This window comes from Pongo pygmaeus, chromosome 4 (genome assembly GCF_028885625.2).
Source record: "Pongo pygmaeus isolate AG05252 chromosome 4, NHGRI_mPonPyg2-v2.0_pri, whole genome shotgun sequence".
Taxonomy (NCBI): Eukaryota; Metazoa; Chordata; class Mammalia; order Primates; family Hominidae; genus Pongo; species Pongo pygmaeus.
Window position 1 is genome coordinate 18,551,242 of NC_072377.2, and position 21,644 is coordinate 18,572,885.

General features: G+C 35.4%; 1 non-coding gene across 1 annotated transcript; it reads left to right on the forward strand.

Moving 5' to 3' along the window:
• Positions 1-2,829: 2,829 nt before the first annotated feature.
• Positions 2,830-2,906, forward strand: LOC129037699 (small nucleolar RNA SNORD81). Its single transcript, XR_008502927.1, has one exon. It is a non-coding gene; the product is annotated as a small nucleolar RNA SNORD81 (small nucleolar RNA).
• The last annotated feature ends 18,738 nt before the right edge of the window (positions 2,907-21,644 follow it).

Genomic DNA, 21,644 nt, shown 5'->3' on the forward strand with positions numbered 1-21,644 from the left:
CCAAAGATGTCATTCTAGGGAATCCTGACCTTTTCTGAGTATGGAACTCACCAGAGGAGAGCTTCTTCACCTGTATCTCAGTTAATTTTCTTGCTCAGCATGGAAAAATTTCCTCCTCCACAATTCAAGACATCCTTTTTCTTCTTATTTATTTAAGCTCTGCCCATCAGATCTATGTTATTTGTTAAAAGCTTCTTGTCCTGTGATCCTTGCTTATGAGCTAAAGTTTGCTACTGTTCACTCCTCCCCATGGTAATGAGAAAAATATGTTCTGGGGTGCCAACATCTCTTGGTAAAATTAATCTGCAGACCATTGCAACTGAAATGATTTCACTCATAATAGTTTTCTAACCTGCTCTTTGCCATAACATTTTAACAAGGGTTAATAAAATAATTAACATGTTTAGGCAAATGTTTCCTGTCAGAGTCATCAGACACTATTTTGAAAACAAGTTTTAGTTTTTGAACAATGAAAGACAGACATTTAATTCCAGGCTTTAGGAGATATGATTACATTAAGATTTTGATAAAATTTATGCATTGGGTCCATATTTTCTTCAAAAGAATACCTTTTCAATTTTTGACTTAGAGTATTTCAAATTCTCACAAAATATGTTTATAAACAAAGGTTGATCAGATGTAATCAGGACTAAGTGAAAAAAATATCCCTGTCTTTAACATTTCATATGACTGATGCATATGTTAAAATACTGTAGGAATTCACAGGAAAGAATAATTCTGACTAATGTGATATGACCTATGTGAAAATATTAAAGAAGTACATTTTCTGCTGTTCCTTAAAGATGCAATATACATTTCTCTATACTGACACAAAAATGTTCAAGATTACCAAAACTGCTTTTATAAAATATTCTTCCTTTGACTGTATATCTCAATCAATCACTCAAGGAAATTCCCAGAGTTTCAGCAAGGATTTGCAGATGGTTATGCAGAACTGGGTGTCCCACTCATGGAGTCATAAAAGCAAGTTATAAAGGAATGGATCATAGATCTAGATAAGAAGTGATGATTATCCAAGCAGTCCACATTTTATACATGAGGACACTGAAAGTAAATGGCTTTCCAAAATCAGAGTCAGCCTGAGGTTATAAAGCCTCTCTAGGGTGGCCTAATTCTCGGGGTTCATTTACTGGAACACAGAACGATGTAAAGTCAAATATCCTCTAGCTATGAGATTATAATTCTTAAATTTCCTTAACCACTATCTGAGTTGCGTTGAAATCAATCACATGAGTAGAAGTGTGCAGCTGTTGTCAGACAGTTCCCAACCCCTTGAATAAAACAAAAAATATTTGTATTATTATCATTTTGCCATGATGGCAAATTTGAAAGAACAACAGCAAAATATTGCCAGGAACACTGAAAATATCTAATAATGTATCAAGATCAGATATAGCAACCTTTCTCAAATTTTACATTTTGTAAACCTCCTGTCCTATATACTTTGGAATAAATGAACATAGCCTTTGGCAGAGAAAAGTTCTATCAAAGAATGTCTGTACTATTGATGCAGACAGTCTGTATCCTTCAGTTACTGCAATTGTTAATCATCATAACAACGGTGATTAAAGTTCATTATTCAATAGTATTTTAAAGGTCAATGAGAAGAGTCAAACTCTATAAAATATTTGAAGAGATGTATTCTGAGCCAAATACGAGTGACCATGGCCCCTGACACAGCCCTCAGGAAGTCCTGAGAACATGTGCCCAAGGTGGTTGGGGCACAGCTTGGTTTTATACATTTTAGGGAGGCATGAGACATCAATCAAATACATCTAAGAAGTACGTTGGCTTGGATCAGAAAGGTGGGACAACTCAAAGCAGGGGCTGGGGAGAGGGGAATGCTTCCAGGCTATAGGTAAATTTAAATATTTTCTGGTTGACAGTTGGTTGAGTTGTCTAAAGACCTAGAATGGATAGAAAGGAAATATTCAGGTTAAGATAAAAGATTGTGGAGACCAAAGTTCTTTTGAAGTCTTATAGTGGCTGCCCTTAGAGTCAGTAGATGACAAATGTTTTGTATTCAGATCTTTGAGGTGCTAGACTTTTAGTTAATCTCTTTAGGATTGAGAGGGCCCAAAGGAAAAAGATCTAGCTATGTTCATAGGGATTCTTCACAGATGCAAATTTTCCCCTACAAAGTACAGCTTTGCAGGGCCATTTCAAGATATGGCAAAGATACTTGTTTTGGGGTAAAATATTTTTATTTTCTTCCTTGTCTCATTATGTCAGATTCACGTTGGAAAGTAAGTCACAATATATAGGGTTACATAACCAACCTGATGAGAATTTATGATTTGTAGGACATGACTCTCCAGACCCCTTAGGAAGAAATTTGGGCAAGATAAAATCAGAGCTTAGTCCTCATAAGCTATGCTACTCAAAATATTTTTCAATGTAATTTCCTAATGAAGACCCACTGCAAATTAAAACCTTTACTAACCTACAGCAATATAAAAAAAAAAATATTGAAAACAATGATATATGCAATCAGAAGACCTAAACAAGATACATTTAGAAAGAAAGAAAGAAAGCAATCCTAAGGAAGCATTGAAATAAATTATTTTCACTAATTAGATTATTCAAAAAGGAAAATCACTGAAACTGTAGAAAAGCAATAAGAAATAAAAATTTCAATTACATGATTAGTGATAGCTATGTGCAAAAACTATGCTAGACATTGAATCATATTTAAACACCTTCAAAATGACCACAGGAAGCAGTTGTTATTATCCTGATTTTATGAATGAGAAAAATTAGGCCCCCAGCTGTTTATTACTCATGTATTCATTTATTCAAAAATAGCTTTTGGATATATGATAATCTCACTCCAACTTAAACTCTCTTGCTGATTATTTGATAATAATAACAGGTCAGATATTCTTTTAAAAATATATAGCTATTGAATGTCTGCTCTGCTATGTTTACTATTTTGTTTGGTGAACGAAGACATGGTTAAGCCCCAAGGTCATGGAGTTTATAATCGACCAGAGGAGATAAGTAGTTAAAATAAATACATTTTCTTGGTCTTGGTAAAGATTAACAGGTAAATTTAGATAGAGTAAGGAATGATGGGTAATAATATAAAATTTGGGGTTGCTACTTTAAACATGTGATCAGGTTGACAGTTATAATATGCTAGTATTTTAGTAGCAAACTACATCAAGTGAGGTAGAGAACCATGATGATGACTGAGTGAGTGAATTTCAGAAAGAGGAAATATTGAGGGCTAATATCTGACAGGCAGATTGCCCAAAGTGACTCAGCTGGAAAATAGTTCGAATCCTCATCATAATGATTTCAGAGTCTGTCTTCTTACCCACTGCAGAATGCTAGAACATGTCTGGTTTCCCATGACTTCACCAACGTTGCACTATTTCAGACATTTTCAGTTTTAACAATTAAACAGAAAAAATAATGGTTTATGTTCTTTTCTATTTGCAACTTATTACTAGAAAAGTTAAATATGTTTTTATGAATATTTCTGTTATTTGTATTTATTTTTCTGTGAATTACCTATTCAGAGTTGTATTAGTCGGTTTTCATACTGCTGTAAAGAACTGCCCAAGACTGTGTAATCTATAAAGGAAAGAGGTTAAATTGATTCACAGTTAAGCTTAGCCTGGGAGGCCTCAGAAAACTTACAATCATGGCAGAAGGGTAAGGGGAAGCAAGGAACATTCTTCACAAGGTGACAGGAAGGACAATGAATGCAGGAGGAACTACCAAACACAAAATCATCAGATCCAGTGAGAACTCACTCACTATCACAAGAACAGCATGGGGGAAACTGCCCCCATGATTCAATTACCACCACATGGTTTCTAAATGTGGGGATTTGGGGGAATTACAATTTAAGATGAGATTTTATGTGTGGACACAGCCAAACCATATCAAGAATCTTTGTTTATTTTCCCATTGGGTTGTTCACTTTAAACTTTCTACACACTAAGTTTGCGTAAAAGTAATAGTGGTTTTTGCTATCACTTCCAATGGCAAAACCCACAATTTTTATGTTTTGCATCAACATAATACATGTGCACACATGCTTAAATATACACACGTGCCTATCTATATAAGATATCAACACTTCAGCTAATTACTTGTATTAAAATATTTTATCAAAAGTTTATTTATCACTTAGCTTTTTAATTGCTGTATCATAGTTGTAATTATTTTAGGATACATGTGATATTTTGGTACATGTATATAATGTGTAGTGATCAAATCAGGATAATGGGGACATCCATAGCCTCAAATATTTATTTTATCTTTGTGTTGAGAACATTACCATTCTTCTCATCTATTTTAAAATATACAATAAATTGTGGTTAACTATAATTTTCCTACTACATTATGAAATACTAGAACCTATTCCTTTTATCTAGCTGTATTTTTGTACCGATTAAACAAATTTTCTTCATCCCCTCCTCCTCTCTTTTATTTCAGGCCTCTGGTAACCACCATTCTGCTCTCTACCTATTGAGATAGACTTTTTAGCTCCCATAAATGAGTGAGAATATGCAATATTTATTTTTCTGTGCTTGGCTTATTTCACTTATTATAATGAACTCCAGTTCCATTCATGCTGCCGCAAATGACAGAATTCCATTCTTTTTTTATGGATGAATAACACTTAGCTTTTTTTATGGGGTCTTATATAGATGTTCTAAATTTACAAGTGAATACATATTTCAAAATTTTTCAAGGTTTAATTTGAACAACTAAAAATTCTGACATAAAATATGGATTTCCCCACACTATTTCAAAATGAAATTTTCCCTTGTTGTCTGTTATCTTCTGTTCCTTCCAGCCATGATAATGACCTTTAAGATCTTCATTCTCAATTGGACTGTCATGGAAGACCCCAACCATAATTGCAATTTAATCTTTTCTAAACTCATCAGCATAATGATAAAGGTGCTCTGCATTTGATGTCAAAATACCTCTTCACTGAAACTACCCTCTGTGTTGCCAGTGTATTAATATACTAATCACAAAACACCTGCCATTCACTGCTTTCCATGCTTATTTATATTGTACTGCTCTACCTCCTACTCCCTGTTTCTTCATTACTCCTTGTTGGATAGACCTGAACTTCATTAGAGGTCCCACCTAAACAACAATCCCTGCACAAAGATGTTTTGATGCCTTTCTTGAAAGGAATGTCTAAACATGTGTGGCATTTTAGAATACCTGGGCGTTTTATCATACGTTGTGACTAAGTTGTAGGTAAAAAAAAATTCACCCACTAGCTAATTTTAGGAAGCATCTGCATGATGGTACCTATCCCAGCATGTGGGAGATGCTCAAGTGGAGTTTTGAACTAACGTACTCTGCAGTGTAAGGAAGGTAGATGATCAAACTGACTGGACTTCTTTCTCTGTGTATTAACACTTTCTCTCAGTTATTTATTCTTGTTCTAATTAAATCTTTAGATGTGAGAAGTACTTATTAGTCCTGGTTAGTTTATTGAGTGAGAGATAGGAGATAGATAAGAATATTTCTGCCCAGAGGAGAAAGGTAGTCAATAAATTAATCAATTTAAGTCATGATAAAATGGGCCACAAACTATCCATTCATTTATGTGTTCTAAAAATCAATGATTTTAATGGCACCACTGAAATGAGTCACACGGTCTTTATAAAATAAATTTGTTACTACATTTTGGATACCTTCATGGGTTAAACAGACGATCATCAGAGACCTCTTTTAATATATAATCATAGATTTAACAATAAATTTCTTAGGAAAAAATGCACTTATTTCTAATATTAGATCATTCTTACATGCTGTCCCTTCTACTCACTTTCCCTCTCTCTTTAGCCCACTAATATGTTTTTTTTTTTTCCATTCTGGCAGAAAAATCTAAGCACAGGATGACAATAAAATGTTCTGAAACCTGTACAATTTCTTAAAAATTTTATTACTTAAAGAAAATATAAATAGTTAAATAAAAGCCATGTTTACTAGGAAATAAAATAAAGGATGGGAAAAGGTAGTATCTAAGTTTTCTACTTATTGGCAATTCTATAAGTTATGGTTTTTGAAATATTTAAAAGAAAGCAATAAAACTGGCAGCAATTCATATAACAATTAAGAACACAGATAATAAAATTAGACATCAAATTTTAAATTACAACTTTACTTCATATGCTGAGTGGTAATGAATATATGCATTTTTTATTGTCATAAAGTTGCTCATCTTAAACCTTTATAATTCATTTAATGTCTTTAGTCCTATCCCCTCTATTATTTCTGAATCAGTCATTTATATTTTCTCTTTTATTCTTTATTGATATACAAAGATGTATCAATTTTCTTATTCAATTCAAAGCATCAAATTTTATTGACATTTCTATATTTTTTCTCTTTCATTTACTTTAATTTTATTATTATATTTTCTTTTCATCTACTTATGTTAGACATAATTTGGTCTTATATTTTGGGTTTCTGAGGAGATCAACTTAGATTATAATATTAGACCTTTATTTTTTTCCAGTAAAAGAATTCAAAGCTAAAATTGTATAGCAAACCACTATACTCCACAATTATTAATAAGTTGCCTTTTAATTTTATTTAGTTCAAAATATTTTAAAATGTCCCATGCTATTTCTTTTATTTTCTATTTTATTTGGAAGTATGTTAACATCCCAATACTAGAGATTTTCCAACTATCTTTATGAAATGAATTTCGTTATTATGAGAATATGTTGTATGCAATATCAAACTTTTATATTGAAATTCATCTGATAACTAATTATTATCATTATTATCTCTCTTGGTGAATGTACCATGTGCACTTGAAAATAATATTTGTTCTGCAGTTGTTGAGTGTTCTATAAATGTCAATTAAAGCAAGTTAACTGACTATGTTAAGTCTTCTATATCATTATTACCTATAGACTATGAATTACTGAGGAGTGTTTAAAATCCCCACCTAAAATTGTAAATTTGTCTGTTGTATTTTCAATTCTGTCATTTTTTTAACTTTATATATTTAGAAACTCTGTTACAAGTGTTATAAACATTTAGGATTATTATATCTTCTTGATTAATAATTAACCTATTATTATGAAATTTCCTTTATAATCTGTGATACTATGTTTAGAGTCTCTTTTTCCAGATATTAATACAGCTGTCCAGTTTATTATGAATAATTTTGTACTATTATATCATCTTTCTTTTTACTTTAGCCTATCTTAATCTCTAAATTAAAATGAGATTCTTTTAGACAGCACAAAGTTAAATTTTCTTTTCAAAAACTCTTCTAATTAGAGTATTTGTTTCATTTACACTTAATGTATCATATGGTTGGATTTTAAAGAATCATCTGGTTATTTTCTATCTGCAGATTTTCATTTTTCCCCTATTTTTTGTTGTCTTTAGACAAAAATATTGAGTATATTGTTTTACATCCAATTGCCTGTTAACCTCTTACTAAATTTTAAATTTTAGTGGCTGCTCTTGGGTTAATAACATCCATCTTCTCTCATTATAATCTGACTTCAAATAGTAACATAGCTCTTCCTATATAATATAAGAACTTATACTTTCATTTATTCCCTTTTATTCTTGTATAAATTGTATTTTATATTTTAGTTCTACACATGTTATATATCCAACAATACATTATTATTTTTCCTTCAATTTTTCCTTTAAATAAAATTTTTAAAAATCTCCTTCATTCTTACCTTCAAATATCCCATATTTGGAGCTATTTTTTTCCAAGATTCCATCTGGTGTTATTTTTCTTCTGCTAGAAGAACTTCCTTTAACATTTGCATAGTGCAGATTTATTGGCACTAAGTTTTCTTATAGTTTCACCAGTCATATTTGAATTGACTAAGGTTTTTCTTCAGTAGTTTTCCCCAGATGGAAAGTTTGCATGCTCAAAACTATCCAACTAAAACATTTGTTTTTGAGGACTGTTAAGTTTGTCCTTGGCTTACACTGCCTTTTTTTCAGGATCTTGTAACTATCACTCCATTGTCATCTGTTCTTGACTATTATGGAGTGACTAGAGCCTGATGCCATTTTCCCTTTAAAAGTGACTATAGGAATTTTTTTTTAATTCTTAAGTTCTGCAACTTAAGTAATGTATATTCCAGTGTTGACAAATGTGGGTAAATATTTCCTGGTATAGTGGATGCTCTTTGGAGGAGTTTTGTGGCATCTTTAATTTTAGAAAAGTTTCCTAAATTATAATTATTTATTATAATAGTTGAATTCCACTTCAGAAACTCCAGCTATACATATATGTAATCAAATTTGTGCTTTGTTTCTATTATTTTTTCTTAATTTTTTTAAAAAAGTATTTATTTCCAACACATTTTGTTTACTTGTCTCATTTCCAGCTTCTGAATCTCTTATTGTCCTTTCTTAATATTTTTTCAACTATGTTTCCTTCAATTTTACTTCCTTTCTGTGGCAATTTTGCATTTTCTTCTTTTTGTTTTATAGAATTGAGTTCTGTGAGCTCAATTTCAGCTATCTGCTGTCTTCAAACTCATATAGGTTCTTAGATTTCTGCTTTGTATTCTTACTTTTTATAATTAATTGCTTTATATTTCACTAAAAGAACCCCTGTGATTTCAATTGTCCTTTCCTACATGACAACATTTATGTGGTGAGCAGTTTCTTGCCTGTTACTAATCATGTTCTTCTGCTTTCTTTATTCATATGACACTCTTATATTGATATTTAATTGGCTCCTCTCAATTATTCATTATTGAAAGGACTGGGTTTCCTAGAGAAGCTATTTCTTGCAGGGTCTTGTGGTAGAGTAAGGGGCCAGGAAGAATTTGAAGCTAATTGGTGTTCATAAGCAAAGGACCTCTTCTTTGCAGCTGCTGAACAGATAGGTTGCAGTCTAAAAATATGGCTTGCTTATGTCATTCTTTGTATAGTATGAACCTCTATGCATTTGTAAAATATAACAGCTCTAGGGATCCACATCCTATATCCATTTTGTAGACACAACACATAGCTTTTACACTGTGATGCTTCACCTTCAGGGAATATAGTCATGTTAATTCGTTAGAGACCTGTTAGCACTGGTCTTTCTCCGCAGCTGCTCTCCGCTTCCTACCATACATCTCCTGTAGAAACTCGACTTGGAATTCATCTCTAGTTTTGCCAACCTTTGAATCTGCATATTTTTTTCTAAATTACTAGGAGCATAAGGGGGAAAGGCTGATTTTAAGCAGTCATGTATAGATTAGAATTATCCCTTTTAAAATTGTTGTTACCATGGGATCTTATTATATTACAAAATAATTAATAACAATTTAAAATCTGAAAAAATGCTGAAATTCTGCAGTGTATTTTTGCTGATTCTTTCATCTTTTGACCTTTCATCATATGCTTGTTTAAAAAAAATGTCTGAATTATGTCACCAAATGTAGTGGTATCAAAGTGCCAGCAGCTCACAGAACTGAGTTAATTATGAAATCTTAAGACTGAAGTCAAAAGTTCTATACTATCACCAGCATTGCAGGTTGTCTTCTTGTATTGGACTATTTTTTTCAGGCACATTTCAGGATGGGATGTTACTGTAAAGTTGTTAGTGAGCTTTTCCTTTTTGTTTTCAAAATCCCCACAGCACATTTGTATCCATTTGAGTATTACACAACGGCTGCTGAATGCCAAATATTTCAGAAGCCTTATTTTTTATTTTAGAAATGTTTGAAGATGGGGCTATGGGAGACTGGTTTGGTTTGGTAGACTGGTTTGGTTTGGTTTGGTTTGGTTCCCAGGCTTGCAAAGAGAAGACCACCTTATTGCTGTGTCCTCACAGGGGCAAAGACAGAGGAAGAAGGCAAGCTGTGTGGTGTCTCTTCTTATAAGGGCGTTAATCCCAGCATGGGGGCTCCAGCCTCATTGCCTCACCTAAACTTAATTACTTCCCAATGGCCCCAGCTCCAAATACAATCATAGTGGGAGTAAGGGCTTCAACATATAAATTTAGGGTGAAACACAATTCAGTCCATAGCACATAATGAGGTAGAGAGCCTGTGGACATCACTTCATAAAACAGATTAGCTAAAAGAAATACATTTGAGAGTTCCTAGTTCAAAGCTCCCATGTGGGAACAATTTGTTAACTAATGTAAATTCTAATTGTTATGAACAAAATCTGCATAATTTGAAGATATTTGAAAAATATCTATATTAACATGCTTTAAGTCTTATAATAACCCTTTATCTTTTCTCCTTCTTTCCACATATGCATATTAATATATCCCCTCTGAAAACATATTTCCCATTGAAGGCATATTTCAAATTTAAGTTTGTCTTTGTGCATCAGATTTAAAAGATACATCAGTGACTGGGTCATAGATTTTGAATGGTGATTGCATGCATCTCATTTCCACGGTGATTAACAGAGTCCAGTTCCCAGCCCATTAAATATAACTTATATTCAGCTGCTGAAACCAGACCTACATTTCAGTTAACTGTAGTTCTGCCAGAAAGAACATAAACGTGGTAGTCCCTAGTAAGACTTGACTAGTTAAAACACTTGATAATACTACTTTTTCTTACTTTTCTCATATCTACCCTACCACCTTCTCACTGTGCGCGTCAACCTCTTCAGTTAACATGCTATGCAGTGAGCCTCAAAGGTTGATAACCAAGATAAAATATTGCCGTGGCCTTCATTTTCCTGCAAGTTAACTTAGTGTAGATTCTTTGTCCACCAGCTTTTCCCTGTTTAATTACTAAGTGGCAAAACATTTAGGTGGTTTTGTTTTCCATTTGAAAGTTATCGTGATTCATAAGAAATGACGACGTACTCCTTTGGGCCAGGATAAGGGGAACTCATAATTTTTACATGGTCCATCCAAGTTTACCACAATAATAAGGAAATTATTTCTGGTTGTAATTGGTGATGCCAGAGGCGTAAATTTGAACTAGAAACCTGATTTCCTTTGGAGAAAAAAAAAAGGATTGATTTTGGGTGGGAGAGGGAAGGGAGAATGCAGGAAGGTAATTAGAGGTTCTTAACTGAGTGAAATGATACAGTACTGGAGAGGTTTGTTTATCTAACTAGATTCCAAAGGTTGAAACTCCACATATTTCTAAACTTTAAAGCTTCAAATTCAGCATATTTTCAAAGCAGCCCAGAGGCATTAAAAATGTTTCATATCTATCCAGTTTAATGATCTCAGTATACACCTAATGTTTTACAGGGAAATGTCATGTAACTTATTGCACAATAACAATAACTCTGTGAAGTAACTTGTTCCCGTTTTATAACTAAGCTGAAAGATGTAAAGAGGGCAATTACAGATTTCTATACCTTAAACCCGGATCGTATGATCAACTCCAATTCCTGATAACTGTATCTTACTCACTTACCTGGTTTTCTGTTCACTCATTCTTGTTTTTACCATGATTCCCACTCAATTACTCCTGCTTAGCTCACATAGAGATGTTAGAAATCATGTATTCCAAACCTCATTTATGTTATAAGTGATGAAACTAAACTCCAACATTATACTTAATGGCCTAAGGGTACACAGCCAGTTAGTAACAGATTTGAGAACAAAACACAGGAGTGAACTGATGCCTGGTTCAGTAGTGTCTTCCACTGTGTGTTTGTCTCCCTTTCTGTGTATGTGTGTGTGTGTGTGTGTGTGTGTTCATCTTGGGCAATTGAGAAACTGTCCTGGGAAGATAATAAAGAATGAGCCACTTCATTGTGCAATTGCTCTGTAGAATAAGTAAAAATATTTCTTGAAATCTATAAAAAAGAAATCATTTTTTCCCGCTCCAATTCTCTACTTTCTTCGGGTAAAATCTTGTTCATGGTTTTTGGATTTTGAATAAGAATCTTACTTGTTCTTATCAGGAGTGGTTCAATTTATGAGAAGTTTCTGTCTTTATGCAGGCTTCATTCTACTGAAAGACAACGGGTCCTGACAGTGACAGTTTTGCAACACAAAGGGTGCATTCTTCAGCCTCCATTTTTAAAAGATTTATCATTGATATAGTTTGAATCTGTGTCCCCACCCAAATTTCATGTTGAATTGTAATTCCTAGTGTTGGAGGTGGGGACTGGTGGGAGGTGATTGGATCATGGGAGTGGTTTCTCATGAATGGGTTAGCACCATCATCCCTTTGGTGTTGCTCTCATGAAAATGAGTGAATTCTCATGAGATCTGGTTGTTTAAAAGTGTGCAGCACCTCCCCACTGTCTCTCTCACTCCTTCTCCTGCTATGAGAAGTATTGCTTTGCCTTCGCTTTCTTCCATGATTGGAAGCTTCCTGAGGACTCCCCAGAAGCAGAAGCTGCCATACTTTCTGTAAAGCCTGCAGAACTATGAGCCAATTAAACCTTTTTTTCTTTATAAATTACCCAGTCTCAGGTATTTCTTTACAGTAGTGTGAGAACTGACGAATACAGTCATGAACTACTCAAAATAGGAAACTGAATTTTTTAGAGCCGTGCTCAAAAGTTAAGGGAAAATTTCTCCTTAGGATGTGTGTATTTTATATTTCTCTTAAGATTTCTTCCTATTCCATTTTCGACTCGACAAAAGACTGCCTAATTTATATGGTGTGTCAAAGTGGGCTGGTGGTGATGATCTGCCCTGTGTATAGATAAGAAGGCAATTCATTATTTGTAGGAATATAAACAATAATGAAATTGCCTATAATCAGTATGATTTGTATTAATACCATGAACTGGCAATTTGGAACAATTACAGTGATAAAATACACCCCTGAACTAGGGTGAGCAATTTCCGCTATTTGTGCTCCCCTCAATACACCACTGCCTAAGAAATAATTCATCAGTTTTTATGTTGATGCACCTCGACCATTTTGGTTACATGAAGCTTGTTTTTGTCTAGCAAATTCATCAGAAAGTCTTATGGAAATAGTATTCTCTGAGTTCTTCCACTTTCAAACATGTTTGTTTTCGTGGCCTTCTAATTAAAGATAAGTTTGGCTAGGTATAAAAATCTTTTACTCACATTTTTTTCCCATATTATTACTTTATGGAATAGAGAGTTGCTGTTTGAACCTTAGGATAATCTGAACATCTTAGACTTTTTTGCTTGGATACACAATGATTTTTATTTTTTTGATGTCGGTAATTTTTATTTTTATGTCTTTCAAGTAATAATTAGTTTTTGAGCAGTTTTAGGCTCACAGAAAAATTGAGAGGAACGTACAGAGAACTCCCATCTATGCTTTCACAGACTCCCTCCTTATTTTCTGTTTTATTAACATCTTGCAGTGTTACAGTTGTTATAATTGAACAAATATTGATAAATTATTTTCACACTAAAGACTGTAGCTCACATTAGACTTCACTCTTGATGTTATACATTCTATGGGTATGGACAAATGTATAAAAGCATACATCAACCACTGCAGCATCATATAAAAGAGTGTCTGTCCTAATAACCCTCTGTGTTCTGTGTATTCATCCCTCTTTCCCCTCTAACTCCTGGAAAAGTTAATTATGACAACCACTGATCTTTTTGCTGTGCCCATAGTTTTGCCTTTTTCAGAATGTCATATAGTTGGAATCATTCAGTATGTAGCCTTTTCAGATTGACTACTTTCATTTAGCATTATGCATTTAAGGTTTCTCCATGTCTTTCATACTGTGGTGACTAAAGTAACTTCACCTTCAACGCTAATCAGCTATGTTAAACTCTGACTAGCCCCAGTCCCATGAATGCTGCCTGATTCCTGCTTTATTTACTGTGCTAGTGTAAGGACAAACTAACCTTGAATTTATTGCAAAATTATAGGCCATGACAAACATAGTATTTTTGCCTGTTCTGGAGAGTGCCTTTAATTGTCATGCTAGAGTACATATATCCTTTCCTTATGGTATATAAGCCCTGGGTCTAGGAAGTAACAGTGCAGAGATCTACTTGTCTTGCAGCTGCTCAATACCATGCTTCTGCCTGTAATTTCATTTAATAAATCAACCAATACCAAAAAACTGGATTCATCTGCCTTCTTCTTTGGTATCTTGGCACCTTTGGCATTTAGGGGTCACTTTGCATGTGTGTCCTTTCCTGTTACACATATCTTCATCTTTCATTTCTTTTTGTGATGGATATATTCCATTGTCTGGTTGTATTACAGATTATGTATCCATTCACTGACTGAAAGATATCTTGGTTTTATCCAGGTTCAGGCAAATATGAGTAAAGCTGCTGTAAACACTTGTGTGCAGGCTTTTGTGTGGACGTAAGTTTTTAGCTGATTTGCATAAATACAAAAAAAGCTCACTTGTTGGATCGAATGATAAGATGTTTACTTTTGTGAGAAATTGCCAAACTTTCTTCCAAAGCAGCTATACCATTTTGCATTCCCACCAACAATGAAACAGAGCTTCTATCATTCCACATCATCGCCAGCAGTTCAGGTTGTCAGTGTTTTGGATTTTGACCATTCCAATAGGTTCACTGTGGTATTTCATTGTTGTTTTGGTTTGCAATTCCCTAATGACACATGGCCTTGAGCATCTTCTCATATGCTTGCTAGAGATTTATATAATTTCTTTGGCAAGGCTTTTGTTCAGGTTTTTTTTTTTTTTTGATAGAGTCTCACTCTGCTGCCAGGCTGCAGTGCAGTTGGCGAGATCTCAGCTCACTGCAATCTCTGCCTCCCGGCCCTCAGCCTCTCAAGTAGCTGGTATTACAGGTCCATGCCACCACACCCAGCTAATTTTTGAATTTTTAGTAGAGACGTGATTTCACCATGTTGGCCAATATGGTCTGAATCTCCTGACCTCGTGATCTGCCCCCCTTGGCCTCCCAAAGCGCTGGGCTTACAGAAGTGAGCCACCGCCCCCAGCCCAGATCTTTTGTCTATTTAAAATTGTTTTTTTTCCTTATTGTTGAATTTTAAGATTTCTTTGTATATTTTGTATAACTGTCCTTTATCAGATATGTGTTTTGCAAAGATCTTCTCTGAGTCTGTGGCTTGTCTTTTTATTTTCTTAAAGGTATCTTTTTTGGAACAGAAGTTTTAATTTTAATGAAGTCCAACTTGTCAATTTTTCATTCATGGTTTGAGCTTTTTACATTATATCTGAAAATGCAGTAGCAAAGCCAAGGTCACAGATTTTTTCAATATTATCATCTAGAAGTTTTTTAGCTTTGCACTTTACATTTGAGTATATGAAGAATTTTGAGTTATTTTTTGTGAAAGGTATAACATTTGTGTCTATATTTTTTATTTTGCAAGTTGATATTCTGTTTTTCTGGCATCACTTGTTGAAAAAATCCTCATTTCTTCATTGAATTGCCTGTGCTCTATTGTCTATGATTAGTTAACTGTATTTGTGTGATTTCATTTCTGGGCTCTTTGTTCTCTTCTATTGATCTGTTTGCCTGTTCTTTCACTAATATCATTCTGTCTTGATTTTTGCAGATTTATAGTAGGTTTTAAAATTGAGTAATGTCAATTCTTTCCTTTTGTTTTTCTTCAATATGGGGTAAGCTATTCTAGGTCTTTTATTTCCACATAAACTTTATTTATTTATTTATTTATTTATTTATTTATTTATTTATTTATTGAGACAGAGTCTCACTTTTTTGCCCAGGCTGGAATGTGATGACTTGATCTTAGCTCACTGCAACCTCGACCTTCTGGGTTGAAGCAATTCTCCTACCTCAGCCTCCCAAGTAGCTGGGACTACAGGCATGCACCACCATGCCCGGTTAATTTTTGTATTTTTAGTAGAGATGGGATTTCTTCATGTTGGCCAGGCTGGTCTTGAACTCCTGACCTCAGGTGATCCCCCTGCCTGGACCTCCCAAAGTGCTGGGATTACAGGCATGAGCCACCGTGCTGTACTCCATATAAACTTTAGAATTAGCTTCTCTATAGTCACAGAATGCCTTGCTGAAATTTGTATTGGGATTGCCTTGAGTCTGCCTTCCTCTAGTTGGGAAGAACTGATAATGACAAAATTGAGTCTTCCTAGCCATGTACAGAAATATATCTGCCTATTTATTTGTATCTTCAATTAATTTTTTAAAAATGTCTAATTATTTTACTTTCAAAAGTTTCAGAATATTTTAGTTATACAGTCTGTATTTTAAATATTCAGATTATTTAGTGCTTATTTTTGTTATTTTAAGAATATTTCACTGAGCAATAGTTTTAGTATGAGTCTGTTCCAATGTTTTGGTTTTATCTTTTGGGGACTTTTATTAAATATATATATTAGATTATTTTATCAATCTTCCATAGTATCACTTTATCTTGAATACATTTTTATACCTCTCATTTATTTTTATTTATTCATTTATTTGTTTATTTTATTTATTTATTTATTTATTTATTTATTTTGAGACAGGGTTTCATGCCTGTCACCCAGGTTGGAGTACAGTGACGTGATCTCAGCTCACTGCAACCTCTGCCTCCCGGGTTTAAGTGATTCTCCCGCCTCAGCCTCCCGAGTAGCTGGAATTACTGGAGTGTGCCATTATGCCCAGCTAATTTTTGTGTTTTTATTAGAGATGGGGTTTCGCCGTGTTAGCCAGGCTGGTCTCGAACTCCTGGGTTCAAGCTACCCACGTACCTCAGCCTCCCAAAGTGCAGCGTGAGCCACCACACCTAGCCTCCTTTCATTTATTTTTAAACTTTAAAAATTATTCTTTCCATCTCAGGTAACTATTGAAACAGTATCCATTATGTTTATTTGCTCCCGTATTATGTTTTTTCTAGCTTTTTCTTGACTTCTTAAAATTTTGTTCTTTCCTTTTTTTCTTTATTTGTGTACCCCCTCTTTTCAAGTCATCATTTAGACCAATCATCTCATTTTTAATTTGTAAAAATCATTCTGATTTGTGTGATTTTCTGATAGCTCTCATTATCTTCTTAATATCAATTGCTTATTTAAAAATTTAGGTTACCGTTTTTAATGTTATGTGAGTTTCTTTTGTAAAAGTGTTTTCATTTTGATGTGTTACACCTAGTGTTTGTATATAGATTCTGATTGTAATACTTTTCTTAAAAATTTTAAGTGAAATACATTTTTCTATACCTTTAGAAACATGGGAAGGGGCAAGACAATTTTTCCATCTCCATTGCTCTAAAACCCTCTTCTATAGTTTTCATTAAGTGATCAAAAACAGAAAAAAAAAATGCTTCCTGCTTCCTGAGATCTGCCTTCTCTGCATCCTTTCTCACTTTTGTCTTCATCTTGTATTTCCTTTATTCTGGATATTTCACATCATTCTGCCTTCAGTGTTGAGCACTGTTCTGGAAGAAAGCTTCAGACTGTGAGTTTCAAAAGTGCCCAGAGCACAGAGGGCTTTCTAAACTTACTAGAATCCCCTTCCATTCCATTTGCCAACTGGATTCTCATGACCCCCAGCCATTATTGTGAGCCAGTTTTCAGAGATGTCTGTGCACACTTAGAAAAAGAGGGCTTCTCTTCTCACACCTATTAGATACCTCAGATGTTCACAGCACGTAGGGCTTGTAACTGCCCTGCTCTGCCCTGCCTACTCACATATTGTCATCAAGTTTTGTCAGAGATACTGTCTTTTGAGTTTTTGGTTTTGCTATATTCCTTGCAATGCCTATTTTAATTTTAAGAAGTTTCAGAAACTATGCCACCCTTGCCACCATCTTCCTGGTATTCATCTACACACTACAGTATTTTCCAAATGCTAATGGCTCAAACTGGATTGCCCCTCTCACTAATTTGCACTCTTTTCTCAGGATACAGCATTTGTTCATTCACTCATTCAATGAATATTTCTTGAGTGCCAGGCATTTTTAGCCACAGTAGATGTAGGAGAAAGCAAGATTTGTAAGGCTTACATTCTCATTGTCAAGAAAATAATTAAGCACCAACATAATATGTCAGATAGTGATAAATACTATGAAGAAAACTATAAAATTGGGAATTCAGAATTAAGAATACAGGAAGAAAGAAAGCTTCTTATTTCAAATTGAACAGGCAGGATAGATGTCTTTAAAGTTTTACATGTAATCAGGGACTTGAAAAAAATAAAAGAATGAGTCCTGTGGCAACTTGGGTGCATAGAGAATATAAATTCCAGAATGAAAAAAAAAGCAATCCCAAAGTCCTCAAGGCTGTTGCATTCTTGAGGAGCAGTGAAACTGCAAAAACTCCAGTATGGATGAAGAAGAGCACGCGAGAATCAGAGCGGTGGGAGAAAAGCCCATAGATGCCATCTGTAAACTAGGCAGGGTCTCATGAGTCACTGCAAGGATTTGGGATCCTTTTTTGAAGGAGGTGGGAAGCTACTGTACAAATTTCATGGATTCCAAACAGGGTTTGGTTTATGTATTATAAAAGAATGTCAGTTTTTGAAGATACATTTTAAAAAGCAAGGGCAGAAGTGACGTGGAACAGGGAGGCCACTTACCAATCTACAGCAATAATCTAGAATGATAAAGCTTAGAGGAGGGTAGAAGGTGAATACAGAAGAGATAGCAAGTGGCAAGACAAAATATGTTTTTAAAGTAGCTAGTTAAGGTTTAAGACGATGATCTTTGACATTGTTTGGCTGTTTCTACACCCAAATTTCATCTTGCATTGTAGCTCCCATGATTTCCATGTGTCATGAGCGTAACACAGTGGGAGATAATTGAATCATGGGGGCAGGTCTTTCCCATGGTATTCTCTTGAGAGTGAATAAATCTCTTGAGATCTGATGGTTTATAAAGGGAAGTTTCCCTGCACAAGTTCTCTTCTCTTGTGTGTCGCCATAGGAGACGTGGCTTTCACCTTCTGCCACGACCATGAGACCTCCCCAACCATGTGCAACTGTAAATCCATTAAACCTCTTTCTTTTGTAAATTGCCCAGTCTTGGGTATGTCTTTATCAGCAGTGTGAAAACAAACTAATACAATAAATTGGTACCAGGGGTGGAGTGCCGCTGAAAAGATACCCAAAAATGTAGAAGCAACTTTGGAACTAGGTAACAGGCATAGGTTGGAACAGTTTGGGTGGCTCAGAAGAAGACAGAAAAATGTGGGAAAGTTTGGGACTTCCTAGAAACCTGTTGAATGGCTTTGCACAAAATGCTGATAGTGATATTGACATAAAGTCCAGGCTGAAATGGTCTCAGATGGAAATGAGGAACTTGTTAAGAACTGGAGCAAAGATGACTCTTGTTATGTTTCAGCAAAGAGACTGGCAGCATTTTGCCCCACCCTGGAGATTTGTGGAGCTTTGAACTTGAGAGAGATAAATTAGGGTATCTGGTAGAAGAAATTTTGAAGCAGCAAAGCATTCAAGATGTGACCTGGGTGCTGTTAAAGGCACTCAGATTTATAAGGGAAGCAAAGCATAAAAGTTCAAAAAATTCGAAGCCTGACAATCCAATATACAATAAAATCAAATTTTTTTGAAGAGAAATTCAAGCCAGCTGCAGAAATTTGCATAAGTAATGAGGAGCTGAATGTTAATCCCCAAGACAATGAGGAAAATATCTCCAGGGCATGTCAGAGGTCTTCATGGCAGCCCCTCCCATCACAGGCCCAGAGGCCTAGGAGGAAAAAATGGTTTGATAGGCCTGGGATCAGGGTCCCTTTGCTGTGTGCAGCCTAGAGACGTGGTGCCCTGCATCCCAGCCACCCCAGCCATGGCTGAAAGGAGCTAATGTAGAGCTGGGGCCATGGCTTCAGAGATTGCAAGCCCCAAGCCTTGGCGGGTTCCATGTGTGGACTTCTGCGGGTGGACAGAAGTCAAGAATTAAGGTTTGGAAACTTCTGCTTAGATTTCAGAGGATGTTTGGAAATGTCTGAATATCCAGGCAGAGTTTGCTGCGGGGTAGGGCACTCCTGGAGGACCTCTGCTAAGGCAGTGCAGAATGAAAATGAAGCCCCCATACAGAGTCCTGAGTTGGGAGCTGTCTAGTGGAACTGTGAGAAGAGGGCCAACATCCTCCAGACATCAGAATGGTAGATGCACTTACAGCTTGCACTGTGTGCCTGGAAAAGCTGCATACACTAAATGCCAGCCCATGAAAGCAGCCAGGAGGGAGATTGTACCCTGCAAAGCCACTGGGGTAAAGCTGCCCAAGACCAATTCCACCAGCATGACTTGGATGCGAATAGCACAGGAAGTCAAATGAGATCATTTTGGAGCTTTAAGATTTGACTGCCCCACTGGATTTTGGACTTATATGGGGCCTTTAGCCCCTTTGTTTTGGTTGATTTCCCTCATTTCGAATGGGCATATCTATCCAATGCCTGTACCCTCATTGTATCTAGGAAGTAGATAACTTGCTTTTGATTTTACAGGCTCATAGGCAAAAGGGACTTGCCTTGGCTCAGATGACACTTTGGACTGTCGACTTTTGAGTTAATGCAGAAATGAGTTAAGACTTTGGAGCACTATTAGGAAGACATCATTGGTTTTGAAATGTGAGGACGAGATTTGGGAGGGGCCAGATGATATGATTTGGCTGTGTCCCCACCAAATCTCATCTTGCATTGTAGCTCCCACAATTCCCATGCTTCATGGGAGGGACCTAGTGGGAGATAATTGAATCATAGGGCAGGCCTTTCCTGTGCTATTCTCATGATAGTGAATAAATCTGAGATCTGGTGGTTTTATAAACGGGAGTTTCCCTGAGCAAGTTCTCTTCTTTTGTCTGCCACCATGGAAGATGTGCCTTTCACCTTCTGCCATGATTATGAGGCCTCCCTAGCCATGTGGAACTGTGAGTCTATTAAACCTCTTTTTTTGCAAATTGCCCAGTCTTGGGTATGTCTTTATCAGCAGCATGAAAACAGACTAATACAATCTTCATCTGAGAAAGTAGAGCTGAATGTTTCACATTCATACCCAAATTCCAAATAGAAATCCTCCACAGTCCATATAAGTGTCAGGCACATAATTTTCAGTCTGTGTTTTGGTTCCCATTTGAAGAATTATCACTGAATCCCCCCAAAATAATAAAAAGTTACTGTTCTGTTTAACTTGGATCATTGAATATAAATATGGAAGATAAATGAATAATTAGCCTAACAATTCTTACCGTCTTACTTTGCTCTCGAATGTTTTCATATCAGTGATGTTCAGGAGCCTCTAATATTCTAACTCTCAAGAGTCTCTTTCTCCATTCCCTGATCAAGCAGGTTCTCCTTTGGCTTTTTCCTTGTACCTCTGCCTTTGCTATAAAATGGGGAAGAAGGGAAGGGTTGTACACAGGAAAGTGGTGGAAGAAAGTGAACAGAATAGCTTTTCTTTATCCAGTGGCTAGGTGTAGAGTGGGTACATTTACTCCTTTCTTTTCTTCTTTCCCTTCTTCTTTCTCTCTGTTTCTCTCTTACTCCTCCGTGCCTCCCTCCCTTCCTCCCTTCCTTCCTACCTTCCTTCCTTCCCTCCCTCCTTCCTTTCTTCCCTTCTTTCTTTCTCTTTCTTTCTATTTCTCTCTCTTTCTTTCTTTTTCTTTCTTTCTTTCTTCTTTTTTTCATGTCACATTGTTTCTCATTGGCATAATGAAATAATCTGTGGAAATCCAACAACTTGAGAAATTAAAAAACATTTTTACTCCCTCAAAATCACTCCATACATGGACTTCTGGGAGAAAAAAAAAAAGTAGGACTCTGAAATGCTAGGTCAGTGACACTTCATTTTAAAAATGAGGGAACAT